We start from the raw sequence: 17,955 nt of genomic DNA on the forward strand, positions 1-17,955 counted from the left end.
ACTCAACTTACCTTTGTCACTGTATCTGAAGTGAATTTCTTGTATATAGCATATTGTTAGATCATATTTTCTATACATTTCTAGCAATTTCTATCTTTTAACTGGCATATTTAGACAATTTACATTTAAGACATTTATTGATAATGTTATGGCTCAAGTCTACCTTCATATTATTTGTTTTTGCTTATTTCCTCTGTTGCTCCAATGTCACTGTACTGTGGGTTATTTCTTTATTATTTAGGACTCATCTTGATTTATCAGTAGTGTTTTTGAGTATATCATTTTATAGAATTTTCTTAGAGAGTACTCTAGGTATTACAATATACATACATAACTCATCATGATCTATCAGTATTGATACTTTACAACTTTGAGTGAGGTATAAAAACCTCATTACATTTATGTTCTTTAATCTGTCCAACTTTTAATTGTCATTTTTTAAAGTATTACCTCTACGTACACTGAGCACCACATCAGATGATGTTATAATTTTTTCTTCAACAATCAAATTTGTTTTGATGAACTCATAAGAAGCAGGTTAATTTCTTATACATACTTTTTTTCCCCCTCAGGCCAGTGCTCTTCTTTTCTTTCTGAAGTTCCAAGACTTCTTTTGTTCTCATTTCCTCCTGCTTACAAGAACTTATTCAACCATTTTAAGGGTAGATTTGCTAGCTACAAATTACCTTAGTTTTCCTCCATTGGGGAATGTCTTCAGTTCCCCTTCATTCCTGAAGGATATTTTTCACAGGATATAAAATTTGTGCTTGACAGTTATTTTCCTTCAACATTTGAAAATGTTGTGTTTCTCACTGGACATCCTCCCACTATTTCTAGTCTTCAGGCCCTTCTGTTCACAAGAATTGTCTCCCATTGATCACAAGTTATCATATCTTTGTGCAAAGCAATGTGCCTTATGTCTAATGCTTTCTTTTGGTGTCATGCCTTGTCTTTGTCAACAAAAATGCTCATTGGCACTTTTTCCTAATCAAGGTTTCCACCAGTATATAATCTTTAAGAAAGGAGAAGGTTAGCAACCCTTTTTACAGCTCTTATTTCCCGTTTTATGTGTAATGAATTTTTATAAATTTAAAACTGTTACAATAAAATTGAATCTCAGTTAAAGTACTTATGTATATACCCATCTGTGCCTATAAAAAAATCTCAAACATGGTTCTCAATTCTAGTGATGCATTAGAATAATCTGGAATTCTTTTAAAAAATGATGATACTCTAAACACGTAGACTTTGATTTATTTTGCTTGAGTGGGTCCCAAGTTTTGCATTCTCTCATTCACAGTGCTCAAAATGTCAAGTCATCTTGGATTTTTTTTTGCACTTTAATTTTCTACATAACTGTATGTAACTATGTAAACTTTTTTCTTCAACCATCAATCAGAAACTTTCAGTTTCTACATAACTATATATAATCCCTGTATATACTTTTGTGGCATTCTTTTCAATACACACTCTTCCATTCTGTATTGCCTACCACTGTGCTAATCTAGACTCTCATTAATGTTTACTAGAATTATCATAATAATGGGCTCTTTTTTTAAAAAAAATTAAATTTTATTTATTTTTGAGAGAGAGACAGAGACAGAGTGAAAACCGGGGAGGGGCAGACAGAAATGGAGACACAGAATCCGAAGCAGGTGCCAGGCTCTGAACTGTCAGCACAGAGCCTGATGTGGGGCTGGAACTCGTGAACCATGAGGTCATAACCTGAGCAGACGTCATGCTTAATTCACGGAGCCACCTAGGCACCTGCATATTAATGGCCTTTTAAATAGTCTTTCTAATTTTTTTTTATGGTACTAGGTCTCTAAATAAAATGACTAATAGTTACTATTTACTGAAGATTTCTAATATGACAGACACAGTGCTGGATATGTTACTTAGATTAACAATGCCCTGAGATATATATTTCATTTTATTGCCCATATTACAGTGGTGGAAACTGAAGCGCTGAAGGATTAAGAACCATATCTTAATGTGGCAAAACTGAGAGTAAAACCCAAATCCATTTGATTTTCAAATGTCTTCCTTCTTTCTTTCTCTTTCTCATTTGGTGTAGGATGCTCCTTTGGGGTAACATTACATGTTTCCTTAAGCTTCTCTAGTCTTCTGCATCCTCCCCAAGGACAGGTACTTTATATTTTTTACATAAAAATTGTCCCATAAATTTTGCTGACTCTAACTAAATTATTTATTGAAATTTATATAAAGAAGACTTTACAAGATAAAGTTTTAAATATGCAGCCTTAATTTTCTATCTTTTCCAAAATGATATTTTCCTTTTAAGCCAAATATTATCCTTCATATTCGTACTATTAATTTCCTTGGAATACCCATTGTTTAAATATAGCATAAAGATAAGTGTCAGCTCCTGTATGATAAAATCTCCAAGATTCCAAATTACATTCTGAATGAGATTATTTAACTGCTAAAATTGACTCTTCAAAATTAAAATTATCTTATGTGGAGATTAGATGCTATTCATATAGCCAAGGGCATACATTATTTTTACAAGCATAAAAAATCAATTTAAAATTAGAAATACAATTTTGCACCTATTTTGTTATCTTATATACATAAAATATGCACAGCAAAATAATTGAACTGGTAGGATATGGCACTGAAGTGTTAAGCATTTGCTGGAAGATGGGTGACTTTTTTTCCTGCCTTTCTGTGTTTTTAAATGTTTTTAATGATAAATGTATTTTATACTTCAACAAAAAAATAGAAAATTTATTATTGTTTTAATATTTATTTTGAGAGAGACAGGGAGGGGCAGAGAGACAGGAAGAGAGAGAATCCAAAGCAGGCCCCATGTTGTCAGCAGAGTCTGACATAGCACTGGATCTATGAACTGCCTGACCATGACCTGAGCCAAAAGCAAGAGTCAAAGCCTTAACCAACTGAGCCACCCAGGTGCCTTGAAAGTTTATTTGTATTTATTTATTTGTTTATTAAAAAATTTTTTTAATGTTTATTTATTTTTGAGAGAGACAGAGACAGAATGCGAGTGAGTTAGGGGCAAAGAGAGAGGGAGACACAGAATCCGACGCAGGCTCCAGGCTCTGAGCTGTCAGCAAAGAGCCTGACTCGGGGCTTAAACCCAAGAGCTATGAGATCATGACCTGAGCCAAAGTTGGATGCTCAACCGACTGAGCCACCCAGGTGCCCCTATTTTTATCTTTATTTTAAAGTTTATTTATATATTACTTTTGGAGAGAGATAGAGAGCACAAGTGGGAGAGGGGCAGAGAGAGAGGGCACAGAGGATCCAAAGCGGGCTCTGAACTGACAGCAGAGAGCCTAGTGCAGGTCTCGAACTCACGAACCATGACAGCATGACCTGAACTGAAGTCAAAGGTTTAAATGACTGAGCCTCCCAGGCGCCTCCCAAAAGCTTATGTTTAAAACAGTAGCATGTTAAAAATAATTACATATCCCAATAAAATCAATGATAAATATCCTAGGAAAACAAAATTTTTTTTTTCAAAAGTTTATAATTTTACTTTTTAAGTGTCACAACCAAACAATAAAACAATGATGGGGGTAAGAGGCAACTAAGTTTTATCATTGACTGAAAATGTTAGGATTTTGGTCAACATGTGGAAAGTTTCAAAATATAAAAATTGAAACAAGGGAATGACAAAAAAAATGACAGAAATAGGAGACAAGAAATGTCTCTTACCATATTGTTTGAAGAGAAAGTTACTAAAACAATCATAACCCAAGGGCCTACTGAGCTAATATTTTTTGGAAGAAGCCACAACAACACAAAAACCCATTGGAAAATGTCACTAAGTACATTGTGTAAACCAGACAATGAATATCTAAATCATACTAAAACTATTTTGCTATATGGAAAATAAGCATGTATACTATTTACTAATAAGTTGAATCATTTTTATAGAAATAATGATCTAGTTTCATTATTATAAGGCAAATATTATTAGTATAGAATAGATAAAAATGCTGAAAAGAGATTGTAATAAATGTACTGAAAAGAGATTTTAAAGACCAGCTCATTAATGATTCCCAGATAATCTAGCAATAAAAAAATAGAATATGAGCATACCAGTTATAAAATGTTCATGAAGTAATTATACAAATATTTACGGAGTCCCTAGTATGGATAGGGAAGGTTCATATTCCTGGCAGAGGACAGAGTATCTGCAGACAACCTAGAGCATCTTCATACATAGGAAAAGCTGAAAGAAAGGCCAGAATAATGGAACACAGAGTTCAGAGGGGTAGAATTATGTTAACCAAGTTCAGCAGAAGAAAGTTGCAGGACACAGTTCACATTCTAAATGATGTATTGTGAAAAACAGATGTAATTGAACTGGTGGTAGATGGTGGAATATATATTAGTCATACAGTGTGTAGTGGTAAATAGATGACACACTCAAAGAGAGATAATTGAAGAGTGATTAATGCAGTGCTTTGCAAAGGTGTGGTCAGGGTTAAAGGAAACCAGCAAGGGTTGTTGAAACATCCTGGGCTAGCAAACCTGAAGGGGACAAGGAGAGAGGTTATAGGAACCTAAGAAAAATTATAGCTACAGAAGAATGCTCCTGGTAATACTAGCCGTGACTCTCAGAAAGAAAACTCATTAATGTCAGACTATGAGCCATTAAGGAGAGAATGGGTGACTCCATAGTCACATCTCCTGCAGGTGACTTCCCATTGGCCAAATCTAGTGAAAGGCAGAGGCTGTGAATGCTATCCATGGAGATTAACCTCGAGAGGCCCATAGCAAATGAAGAGGGTAAAGAATAGATATAGAGGTGCAAATGGCAAATATCTAGTATAATGTGCCAGGGAAGCATAAGGAGAATAGTTAGGAGTCTGAGGCATTTTTTCAGGTCAGAAATGATGGTGCTTTGACAAGAGAGATGGTGCTTTGACTAGGGAATGTGGAGATGGGTGAGAAAAGCAGATACCAGAGAGATCTTGGAGGTGGAATTGTCAGGACAGATATCTATTTCTAAAGCACTTCCTTTGCTAGGTCTTACCTAACCAAATTGCATTTAAATTTGTAACATTGACTCAACAAATGTGAATTTTTATACATGATTATGAATGTAATTACCAAACATATAACAATTTTGTCATTTTCCATAGATGTCTAATTTCATTGAGTTTTATTTGCCAAGTGCTAAGTAACCTCATATTTAATCCTCTTAAAACCTCTATGAGGTCAATATAATTATATCTATTTTCAGGTGAGAAAAGATATGAAATGAAAGATAAATTAATTTGTTCAAGTCAGAGAGGTGCCACAAATTTGAACTCAGCTCTTTTTACCACAAGCCACCCTATTATCTTGCCTTACCTTCTACAAAACTATTTTTCTATCTCCCATAGAGGGAGTACTGTGTTTAATGCTGTGGACTTGGAGAGTGTATATGAATCTCAAAATAATCTTTGAATTTGTAATCTAAATAGGGGAAGGGACATATGTCTAAAGTGATACATGATATTGCTGAAAAATAATAATCACTGTGTAAGTGGTATGGTCCACTTCAGAGGATGTCTTCATTGAGGGAAGGGGCAGTCTAGATCAATAAAAACTAATCTGTTTTATGGTTTTAAGAGGAGATTTTATTGTAATTATATGACTTCATATACACACTCATGTACACATATATACCCACAGAAAAATCCAATATGGCCTATTCTGTCATGAAAGTACATAAACACAGTCCCGCTCCTCATATATTTTAAGCAATAATTCAAAACTTTATCTGACCTATTTATAGGTACTTAGTTCATGCATTCTATTACCAATTGTCTGGAAGCTTCAGATTATATTTATTTCAAAAGCTGTCATTTTTATTACACATACCAAGAAGAAGGAAGGAGAAACTAGAGAATTATTTGTCTACTCTTACCTTTTATTTTCTGGATGCTTCATGCTATCAGTAGAAAAGACTGGCCCGTCACAATCTAACATACTTTTCAATAATATGATGATACCTTTTCTGGTCTCACCAGAGTCATGTCCCATGTTTTAGAAGCAAGATTATAGATCTCTTGCTTCATCGTCACAAACTCAGCCATGTCTTCAAAGTACTGAACGTTTGAATGGTTTCTGGGTGTTTAGTGTCTGGAACTTACCTCAACCAGGAATTCTATCACTCTTCTCTTACTGGAAGTTCTTAGCAATAACTCTCCCTTCCTTTCTGAAAAGTCTTCTTTTTGGGTATTCTCTATTACAAATAATAATAATAATAATAATCATCATCATCATCATCATAATAATAATAAATCTGCCTTCCCTCAAAAACCCAGCTCTGTATATCAAGGGCAAGAGGTAACACTTTTTAATACACAAATAAAGCCCTATAGCTCTAAATGTATGTATCTAAGAGGGCAATATTAATTAATGACTCTTAATAAGATTTTGAAAGCATAATAATTTAAAATTTTAATTTAAATTGTTAATAATTTAAAACATTTTTCATAATAAAGATTAAACACTTGCCTTTATATTACACACACATACTATATACATGACAAATTCATATATTAAAATTATATAGAAAAGTAGTGATAGCACATAAATATTAATACAAATAATGTAAAAGAATTCCTTGGGTTAAATGGACCATAATTGTACTAAATTATTTTTAACTTCACACTGTATTTTAAACACATAGAAAACCCAAATAAAAGGATCAGCCAAAGGGGATTAATCAGGCAATTAATTAGTGTAATAAAGAAAATATATTGGAAAATTTTAGTTCTCATGGTGGAATTATATATTTTTTTATTTTTTTAGGTTTTTATTTTAATTCCAATTAGTTACATAAAGTGTTATGTTTATTTCAGATGTACAATGTAGTGATTCACCAATTCCATACATCACCCAATGCTCATCACAAGTGTACTCCTTAATCCCTGTCACCTATTTAACCCATCTTCTCACCTTCCCTCCCCTCTGGTAACCATCAGTTTATTCTCTGCAATTAAGAGCCTGTTGCTTGATTTTTTTTCTGTCTCTCTCTTTTTCCCTCTGCTAGTTTGTTTTGTTTCTTAAATTCCACATATGAGTGAAATCATATGGTATTTGTCTTTCTCTGATATACTTATTTCACTTAGCATTATACTCCTAAGTCCATCCGTATCGTTGCAAATGACAAGATTTCATTCTTTTTTATGGCTGAATAATATTCCAGTGTGTGTGTGTGTGTGTGTGTGTGTGTGTGTAACATCTTCTTTATCCATTCACCAATCAGTGGACACTTGGGTTGCTTCTATCTTGACTATTGTAAACAATGCCACAGTAAACATAGGGATGCATGTAACCCTTTGAATTAGAATTTTTGTATTCTTTGGGTAAATACCCAGTATTTGTGATTTGTGACGTGATTACTGAATCATAGACTAGTTCTATTTTTAACTTTTTGAGGAACCTCTATACTGTTTTCCAGTGGCTATACCAGCTTGTATTTCTACCAATAGTGCAGGAGAATTCCTTTTTCTCCACCTTCTTACCAACACTTGTTGCTTCTTGTGTTTTTGATCTTAGCCATTCTGACAGATGTGAGGTGATATCTCATTATAGTTTTGATTTTCCTTTTCCTGATGATCAGTGATGTTGAGAATCTTTTCATGGGTCTGTTGGCCATCTGGATATCTTCCTTGGAGAAATATCTGTTCATGTCTTCTACCCATTTTGTAATTGGATGATTTGTTTTTGGGGTGTTGAATTTTATAAGTTCTTTATATATTTTGGATACTAACCCTTTATCTGATATATCATTTTCAAATACCTTCTTCCATTCCATACGTTGCATTTTAGTTTTGTTGACTGTTTTCTTCACTGTGTAGAAGCTTTTCATTTTGATAGTCCCAATAGTTTATTTTTAAATTTTGTTTCCCTTGCCTCGGGACACATATCTGGGAATAAGTTATTATGGCCAATGTCAAAAGTTTACTGCCTGTGTTCTCTAGGATTTTGATGGTTTCAGGCCTCACATCTAGGTCTTTGATCCATTTTTGATTTAAATTTAAATTTGTGTATGGTGTAAGAAAGTGGTCCATTTTCTTCCCTTGGCATTTTGCTGGCCAGTTTTCCCATCATTTGTTGAAGAGACTATCTTTTTCTCATTGGATATTCTTTCCTGCTTTGTAAAAGATTAATTGACCATATACTTGTGGGTTTATTTCTGGGTTTTCTGTTTAGTTCCATTGACCTCTGTGTCTATTTTTGTGCCCTTGCCATACTGTTTTGGTTACTACAGCTTTGTAATATAACTTGAAGTCTGACATTATGATGTCTTTTACTTTTCTTTTTCAAGATTGCTTTGACTATTCAGGGTCTTTTGTCATTCCATACAAATTGTAGGACTGTTTGTTCTAGCTTTTTGAAAAATGCTGTTGGTATGTTGATAGGAATTGCATTAAGTGTATAGATTGCTTTTGGGAAATGTAAGCATTTTAACAATATTTGTTCTTCCAATCAATTAACATGGAATTTCTTTCCATTATTTTGTGTACTTTCAATTACTTGAGTTTCTTTCATCAGTGTTTTATAGTTTTCAAAATATAGGTTTTTAACCTCTTCGGTTGGGTTTATTCCTAGGTATCTTATTATTTTCATTGCAACTGTAAATAGGATTGTTTTCTTTATTCTCCTTCTACTGCTTCATTAATGGTGTATAGAAATGCAACAGATTTCTGTATATTGATTTGTATCCTGTGACTTTACTGAATTAGGCTATCAGTTCTAGCAGTTTTTTGGTGGAGTCTTTTTTTTTTCTATGTAGAATATCATGTCATCTGCAAGTAGTGAAAGTTTTACTTCTTTCTTACCAATTTAGATTTCTTTTATTTCTTTTTGTTGTGAGATTGCTAAGGATTCCAGTAGTATGTTGAATAGATGTGGTGAGAGTGGACATGTTGGTCTCTTTCCTGACCTTAGGGGGAAAGAGCTCAGTTTTCCTCCATTGAGGATGATGTTAGCTATGGGCTTTTATATATGGACTGTTTATGTTGAGGTATGTTCAACTCTAAACCTACTTTGTTGAGGATTTTTATTAGGAATGGATGTTGTACTTTGTCAAATGTTTTTTTCTGCATCTATTGAAAAGATCTTGTAGTTCTTATCCTTTCTCTTGTGGATGTGATGTATCATGTTGATTTATTTGTGAATATTGAACCACTTTTGCAACCCAGAAATAAATCCTATTTGATCATAGTAAATGATTTCTTTAATGTATTGTTGAATTCAGTTTGCTAGTATTTTACTAAGGATTTTTACATCATATTCATTAGGGATATTAGCCTATACTTCTCTTTCTGAGTACTGTCTTTATCCAGGTTTGACATGAGGATAATGCTGGCCTCAGAATGAATTTGAAAGCTTTCCTTCCATTTCTATGCTTTGGAGTAGCTTGAGAAGAATAGATATTAACTCTTCTTTAAAAATTTAGTAGAACTCACCTGTGAAGCCATCTGGTCCTGAACTTTTGTTTGTTGGACATTTTTGATTACTGATTCAATTTCTTTGCTGATTATTGGTCTGTGTCACAGACTATTAGTTCTCTCTTGTCCAGCAAGAGAGCAGATGCAGAACTGAATACAAGAGAGGCTAATGTCCAGAAGGAGACAAGAGCCCAAACAGGGATTTCATCTCAGTATTTATTGAGTGCTCAAGATCTTACACACATGTAAGTGTGAAGAAGAAAATCAGATAGTAATCATTAACTTGTATAAGAAGCAAAGGGTCTGGGGAGGCAAGTGGTGTTTGTGATCAAAGTATATTGGTGCCAGATGGAAAGTAATTTCCTGCAGATGATGTAACAAGTTACTCGGTATCTCATAATATCTCACTAGCTAACCTTTGGTGCTTTTGCCCTGTGGCAGTGGCTTTCCGCCCTAAGCTTTCTTAACCCATTTATGTAAGTATATGGATTCTTGAAACTGTGTTCCCACAGGCCTATTCCAATTTTCTGTGTCTTCCTGTTTTAGTTTAGTAGTTTATATGTTTGTAGGAATTTATCCATTTCTTCTAGGTGTCCAGTATGTTGCCATACAGGTTTCATAATATTCTGTTATAATTGTTTGTATTACTGTGGTGTTAATTGTTATTTCTCCACTCTCATTTGTGATTTTATTTGAGTTCTCTCTCTCTTGTTAAGTCTGGCTAGAGGTTTATCAGTTTTCTTGTTTTTTTTCAAAGAACCGGCTCCTGATTTCATTGATATGTTCCATTGTTTTTTTTAAGTTTCTGTATCATTTATGTCTGCTCTAATCTTTATTATTTCCTTCCTCCTGTTGGTTTTAGGTTTTCTTTGTTGTTATTTTTCTAACTCCTTTATTTGAAAATTTTCTTGCTTCTTGAGGTAGACCTGTAATGCTATAAACTTCCCTCTTAGAATCACTTTTGCTGCATCTCAGAGGTTTTAGACTGTAGTGGTTTCATTTTCATTTGTTTCCATGTACTTTTTTAGTTTTATTTCCTGGTTGACCCATTCATTGTTTAGTAACATGTTATTTAACCTCCATGTGTTTGTGATATTTCCAAATATTTCTTGTGGTTGCCTTCCAGCTTCATTGCATTATGATCAGAGGGATGCATGGTATGATTTCAGTCTTCTTGAATTTGCTGAGGCTGGTTTTGCAGGCAATATGTGATCTATTCTGGATAATGTTCCATGTTCACTTAAAAGGAATGTGTATTCTGCTGTTTTGTGATGGAATGTTCTGAATGTATCTGTTAATTCTATCTGTTCTTGTTTGCCATTCAATGCCATTGTTTCTTTATTGATTTTCTGTTTAGATGATATGTCCATTGATATAAGTGGGGTGTTTAAGTCCCCTACTATTATTGTATTACTATCAATTAGTTATTTTATGTTTTTTATTAACTGTTTTATGTATTTGGGTGTTCCATGTAGGATGCATAAATATTTACAATTGTTACATCTTATTGTTGGATTATCCCCTTTATTATATAGTGTCCTTCTTTGTCTTGTGTTACAGTTTTTGTTTTAAAGTCTATTTTGTCTGATATAGGTATTGCTAATCCAGCTTTCTTTTTTTTTTAAGTTTATTTATTTATTTATTTATTTACTTACTTTTGAGAGAGGGAGAGTGTGTGCACATGTGCACAAGTGTGGAAAGCACAGAGAGAGAGGAAGAGAACCCTAGGCAGTCTCTGCACTGTCATTGCAGAGCCCAACATGGGGCTTGATCTCAGAATCCATGAGATCATGACCTGAGTGAAATCAAGAGTTGGAGGCTTAACAGACTGAATCACCCAGGTGCACTAACTGGCTTGTTTTGTTTTATTTTGGTTTTTATATCCATTTACATGCTGTTTCTCCATCCATTCCCTTTCAATCTGCAGGTGTCTTTAGGTCTTAAATGAGTCTCTTGTAAATAGCATATAGATGCATCTTTTTTTTTAATCCATTCTGTCCACCTTTTGTCTTTGTACAAAGATTGGAGCTTTAAGTTCATGGTGGAATTATTTAAACAACCTGTTTTGGTAAAGATAAAGTGTACGAGGTACTACAGCTGTTTGTAAATGTGAGGTCAATATTAGGTTTTGAAGGTATGAAAAGGTACTATGTTTAGTCAAAATGGTAGCAAGACTAATGAATCTGGAACTGTATCATAAAGTACTGAACAAAAGGAAATTAAAATCAGTAAAAGTGGTAAAATTATTAGTGGATTAAAAGAAAAAAAACAGAAATCGTATGTTTTAGGGCTGCCTGGGTGGCTGGGTCTATTAAGTGTCCGACTTGAGCTCAGGTCATGATCTTGTGGTTCATGAGTTTGAGCCCTGCATTGGGCTCTGTGCAGACAGATTGGAGCCTGGAGCCTGCTTTAGATTCTGTGTCTCCCTCTCTCTCTCTGCACCCCCCCCCCCATTTTATCAGTATTGAACACCAAATGGTTTGCACATTTTAGCAATTGCTAAATATAATTTAGGGGAGGTTATTATTGATACATATTGCAGACAATCTTTAATAAGTTTGAAAATCAGGACTACATCTGAAGCTCCAATTATTTTCACATTGTAAATGAAACAAGCAAACAAAAATTTTCCTTCAGTGTTACAAATTCAAGCTTCATATATTTGTGCTTTTTTGGAATGGAAAGCAAACACACCTAAGTGGATAAAAGTATGATGTCTCTATTCACTTATAATGTTTTTCAACTATTTTATAAAGATTCTCAGAGGTATTTTTATTTGCTCTTATTTTTTTCTCTTTCTTAGACCATTTAAAACATTTTCCTAAGATAGTAACTTTCATTCAACTTAAAACCATAATAAAAATTGGTACATAGAAAAATATAACTGATATTTATTAGATTGATACAAAAATCATATGGTAGAGGAATAGTTAATATCACCTGGCTTGTGATAAATGTTATGTGATACAAGTCTTGAAATTTCCATGTTATCCTTAGTGTTATTGTTCAACATCTATGCAAATGTAAATATTCAAATTACAGGTAATAGAATTTAGAAACTAAATTGAACATCTGTGTCTTTCTTTCCTTGAGTGAAACTTGATGATGGGAGATAGACAAAACTTTAGGTTTATAAAAGTCTTTGGCTATTTTCACAAAGGTATAATCTCCAAAGAAAATAAAGCAAGCATAGGTATTATGTTATTAATATTATATAGAAATAATATGACCTACTGGATGGGTATATTAACACTCCTTTGACCTCATACACACACTGCCTTTGGAATAATATGTCCTCCTTGTTTGTATTTTGGACAAAATTTCATTCTTTATTTTTTGTCACTGTATTTTGCCTCATGCAACTCTTATGGCTATTGCTGTGTTAGTGTCAACAAAAGTAAGTTGTAACTAACCAATATTTCTTTAAAATATATTTTTTAAATTAGTTGTAAACTGTCACCTGTTTTAGATGATTCAGATCATAGATTTTATTTAGGAGAAGGGAAATAAAGATGAGGAAGAAAAACAGTCATATTTTTAAAAGAGAGGATATATAGTACAACACAGAGAGCCTTAACTAGGGCAGAAACATCAGATTAGAAAGCACTTCCATTAGAAAGAAAACTTGAAAGTAAAATATAAAAATTGCCTAACATGAGAAAAACCAAGATGTGCTGGAAGAGAAGACATTGAATGATATGTAAAATCAGTCCTCTTTCTCATTTATCATTAGCTTATTCTGTTAAATTGCATATAGAGAGAGTCTACTTACATTTCCATTCAACACTGTTAAAGATCTAAAAAGTTCGAAGCAAGGAGGTAGTGGGGATAGGAAATGAAAAGGAATCATTGCCTTTAAGAAGTAGACAATATTATTAGAAAAATAAGACACTAAACACACCTAACTCATTACGTATTGAAACCATGTAGAAGATAGTAGGTTGTTATGTGCCAAAACAAACTCTAGGAAGCAGGCACTAAAGATTAGAGGAGGGAACAATAAAAGAAGATTAATAGAGAAGACTTAACAGAATTGGAACAAGGTCATGTAAAATGTAGTTAAGAATTTGGTTTATGATGAGTGGAGGTTTTGTAGGTAGGAAATCCAGTATAAACAATGGCATGGAGGCAAGGAATGGTGTTGAAGAAACAAAATATATGTGTCTAATATTAAAGGATGAGGTATTAGGAAGTGTGAGAGAGAATAATAGGAGGAAAAGACGTACCTGGAATTTATTGAGTATTAATATATACCACATAGCTTACAAATTCTCACAATAACATCATGAGGTAAGTACTATTATCTCAATTTTACAGAAAGAAAAAAAAACAAGATATATATGGAATTGATTAAAGAGACTTTCATAAAAGGAAATGCTATATGCTATGTGCTAAGTGAAAGAGACAATTTACAGAAGGAAGTGCAGATAGCTACGGAAAAAGGAGAATATAAATTGGGAGTAGGGACAATACACATTTTGTGAATTAAATTTCATTTTTCATAGACCACTGAGTTTTTAAAAACTAATCTGTAAAGTGAATTAAAGAATGCCAGTCTAGGGAAATTCTTAGCTTCAGTGAATAAATTCACAATATTAGCACTGAACGGTGAGAAAGTAAAATTGCTTCTCTTTGAGGTAATGGCAGATCTCATTTGATATAATTTCAAAAAAACCATCCATCATGAAGATGCAAAAATATGCCATACAGATTCTACTGTCTGTCAGTAGCTAAGGAGGTATTATACCCATGAAAAGTCACTTAATTTTCCTCAGAAATAAAAATGGGAGGAGTACAGAGGACAGAGAATGGCTCAGCATACTTTATAGAAGATAATAGATTTGATCCTTCTTTGAGTTTGTAGAGCTCTTGCATCCTTTAGTTCTTTCTTTCTTTCCTTCCTTCCTTCCTCCTTCCTTCCTTCCTTCCTTCCTTCCTTCCTTCCTTCCTTCCTTCCTTATTTCCTTCTGTCTTTCTTTCCCATTTCCTTTATTTATTATTCTTTTTTGTGACTTAGATGCTGATATATCATACTATAGGAAGTTCAAAAAACAGAAAAATGATTATGCAGTTATGAAAATAAGAGTATAAAATCTGGTAAGGATCTGAAGCAGATAAAGGTGAAGCTTCATCTAAAGAACATGCAATTTGTATGCACAATTTTAATTTTTCAAATTATGAGTGAACAAATACAAATGTTAGGACTAGGGTAGTTTACTTTAGCTAAGTTCTCATATTTGGTAACTGTGGCAAAGAAAACAGAAAAGACTTTTCTAAAATTTAAATAAGTGGGATAGTATCCATGGTTTTAGGGCACTGCTTTTGAAATTTGGCAAGTTTCGTTTATAGTTACAGGTATACTAAAGAGATTCATGATTTTACATAAGGCGGAAGTTGGCAATCTTCACTCAGTATGTGAATGTTAGAAAAATAGTAGCAGGTTATCAAGTTCTTTAAGCAAGTTCTGTCATCTGGTAGCTCTTTGTAGCATCTTTTGGTAACAATACTTTTAATCTAAAGGTAAAAAGTATTCTAGGTTATACTATTTCTGATTCCTAAATTCTAACATAAAATATATGTCACCAGTTTTCAAAATGGGCTCCAATAAATCAAGGAATATGGTTGAGGGGAGAGAGTAAATATTTAGAATATAGAATATAAATCTCTAGTTTCTTAGAATATCTCCAGAATCATATTGGTAATATGAGATTAACTGAGCAATTTTTATTTTAAATATAAGTTATATATTAGGTTGAGAAATATTAAACTACCAATTGGGCAGGTTTAAAATGTTAGAATAGGGTATTTCCACCTTTGGTCAAGATGAAATAGGGACTAAATTATATCTTTCATCTAAATCAATAAAAAAGGGAAAAAAATAATGTGCTTTTAAATTGACATAAGAAAGGGGAAATATTTTAAAATTTAAAGTAGCAATTTTCAAGACTGAGCATCAGCCATCCAAAAACTGATCTGTAAGCCTTGGTAAACAATTAGATCAGTCCTGTGTTTGCCCAGCTTACAGCCTTGAGAGAGTATCCAGGTTATGGTACAAGGAGAGCAAACCTAAGGGAAACTTTGTGGACTCCCTGAGTTGGGGAGATGGAGAAGTGAATCCAGAGAGATCAAGAGACCTACAGTTCATAGGACAGAGGACCAAAATGGAGAGGGTTGCACAGTGAACTCTGTGGAGATCTGTGGAGGATTTCTACCAAATATTCGGCTAAGTACATGGGAGGAAATTACCCAAGGCTGAGAAAGAGCCATTAGAAAGGATTTATGAATAGAAAGCTGGTTCTGATCCAGGACTGGGAATATTAGGTGGCTGTTTCTACCAGTCAGATTGGAGAACAATGTAATTTAGGGGGCACTGGATAGAGTACACAGAAGGAGCTAGACTCACTGCTGGGAAATAATTAGACTAAACATTGCTCTAGTACAGCTTAATGTATCTTAGAAGCAAGAATGAAAGGATCAAACTATTTCTTTTTTTTTTATTTTTTTTATTTTATTTTATTTTATTTTATTTTATTTTATTTTATTTTATTTTTTAATATATGAAATTTACTGTCAAATTGGTTTCCATACAACACCCAGTGCTCATCCCAAAAGGTGCCCTCCTCAATACCCATCACCCACCCTGCCCTCCCTCCCACCCTGCCCTCCCTCCCACCCCCCATCAACCCTCAGTTTGTTCTCAGTTTTTAACAGTCTCTAATGCTAGGATCAAACTATTTCTAAGTAATTTAATTGCACTGTAAAACAAAGGACAAAAATATACATAGGAACAAAGTAAAGTTACAATTTCTTGTGATTTTCTTTGTGAGTCAAGATTAACAGCCATAAAACAAATCTCAATAATTTTGAAAGGATTTAAGTCATACAAATTATTTTCTCTGACCACTATGGAATCAATTAGACATTAATAATAATAATAATAATAATAATAATAATAATAATAATAATATCTCTGGAAAAATCCCCAAACATTTGGAAGTTAAATAACATATGTGTATATATCAAAGAAGAAACCAAAAGGGAAATTATAACACAATCTGAGTTGAATGAATATAAAAACACAACCTATTAATATTTGTGGAATATCACAAAAGCAGTTCTTAGAAGGCACTTTATAAATCTATATCAGAATCTATATCAGTACCTATATCAGAAAAGGAGAAAAGTCTCAAATAAATGATCTTGTTTTCCATATTAAGAAACTAGAAAAAGAAGAACAAATAAAACCCAATGAGGAAATAAAATAATAAAAATAAGACAAAAAAAAAAAAAAACCCAGAAAAACATTATAGGAAAATCAATGAAACCAAAAGCTGCTTATTTGAGATTAAAAAAAATTGAAGAGGTTTCTCAAAAATGAGAATCTTCTACCCAGACTGATCAGGATAAAGGAGACTAATCAGGATTTAAAAAAAAATTACAATTTTAGGAAAGAGAGAGGTGACATCATGACATATTCTATAAATTTTAAGAGGACAATAAGGAAATATTATGAATAATTTTATGCCTAAAAATTGATGACTTAGATAAAATTGACTTATTCCTTGAAAGATGCAAACTATAAAACTTTCTTAAGAAGAAACCTGAATAAATTTATGTATATTAAAGGAATTGAATTTTCCTTTAAAAATCTTCCAGCAAGGAAAATTCCAGGCCCATCAGTTTCACTGGTAAAATCCTCCAAATATTTAAGAAAGAAGTAATATTCTTTTCACACAAATTTTTACAGATAATTGAAGTGGAGGAAGTTGGTCTTAAGTTTCTTCCAAGCTCTGAATTGTCTTACAAAAAGAAAACTATAGGCTAATATACTTCATGTACACAGATGAAAGATTTTTAAACAGAATTTTCAGCACTATTAGTGTGTTCTAATATACACTATGTGTACAAAAATATCATGATCAAGTAGGGGTTATCACAGGAATATAAGATTAGTTTAACATTTGAAAATTAGTCTATGATAATTCACCACATTATCAAATTAAAAAAGGGAAAACCTTATGATCATCTCAATTCATGTAAAAAAAAAAGAGAGAGAAAATTTACTATACCTAACCTCATAAAAATCTACAGCAACCTAGGAATATAAAGGAATGTCCTCAATCTGTTTCAAAGTATCTATATAAAACCAACAGCTAACATCATACTTCCTATCAGGTAAAAGAATGTATCTTCTCTCTAAGATCAGGAAAAAGACAAAGATTTGTGGAATGCTAGAGGTTCTAAGCCAGAGCAATAAAACAAGAAAAATACATAAAAGAACTTCAGCTCAGAAGGGAAGTTATAATACTGTCTTTATTTATAGATGACATTATATTCTGTGAGCAATACTCTAAAGAATCTATAAAAAAACTACTAGAAGTAATAAATGAGTTTGGCAAATTGCAAGCTACAAACAATACACAAAATGCAACTGTATTTCTATATAATAACAATTGAAAATTAATGTGTAAAAACCAATACTAAGTCAGCATCAAAATTATGAAATATT

This window comes from Panthera onca, chromosome A1 (assembly GCF_046562875.1).
Source record: "Panthera onca isolate mPanOnc1 chromosome A1, mPanOnc1 haplotype 2, whole genome shotgun sequence".
NCBI classification, from domain to species: Eukaryota; Metazoa; Chordata; class Mammalia; order Carnivora; family Felidae; genus Panthera; species Panthera onca.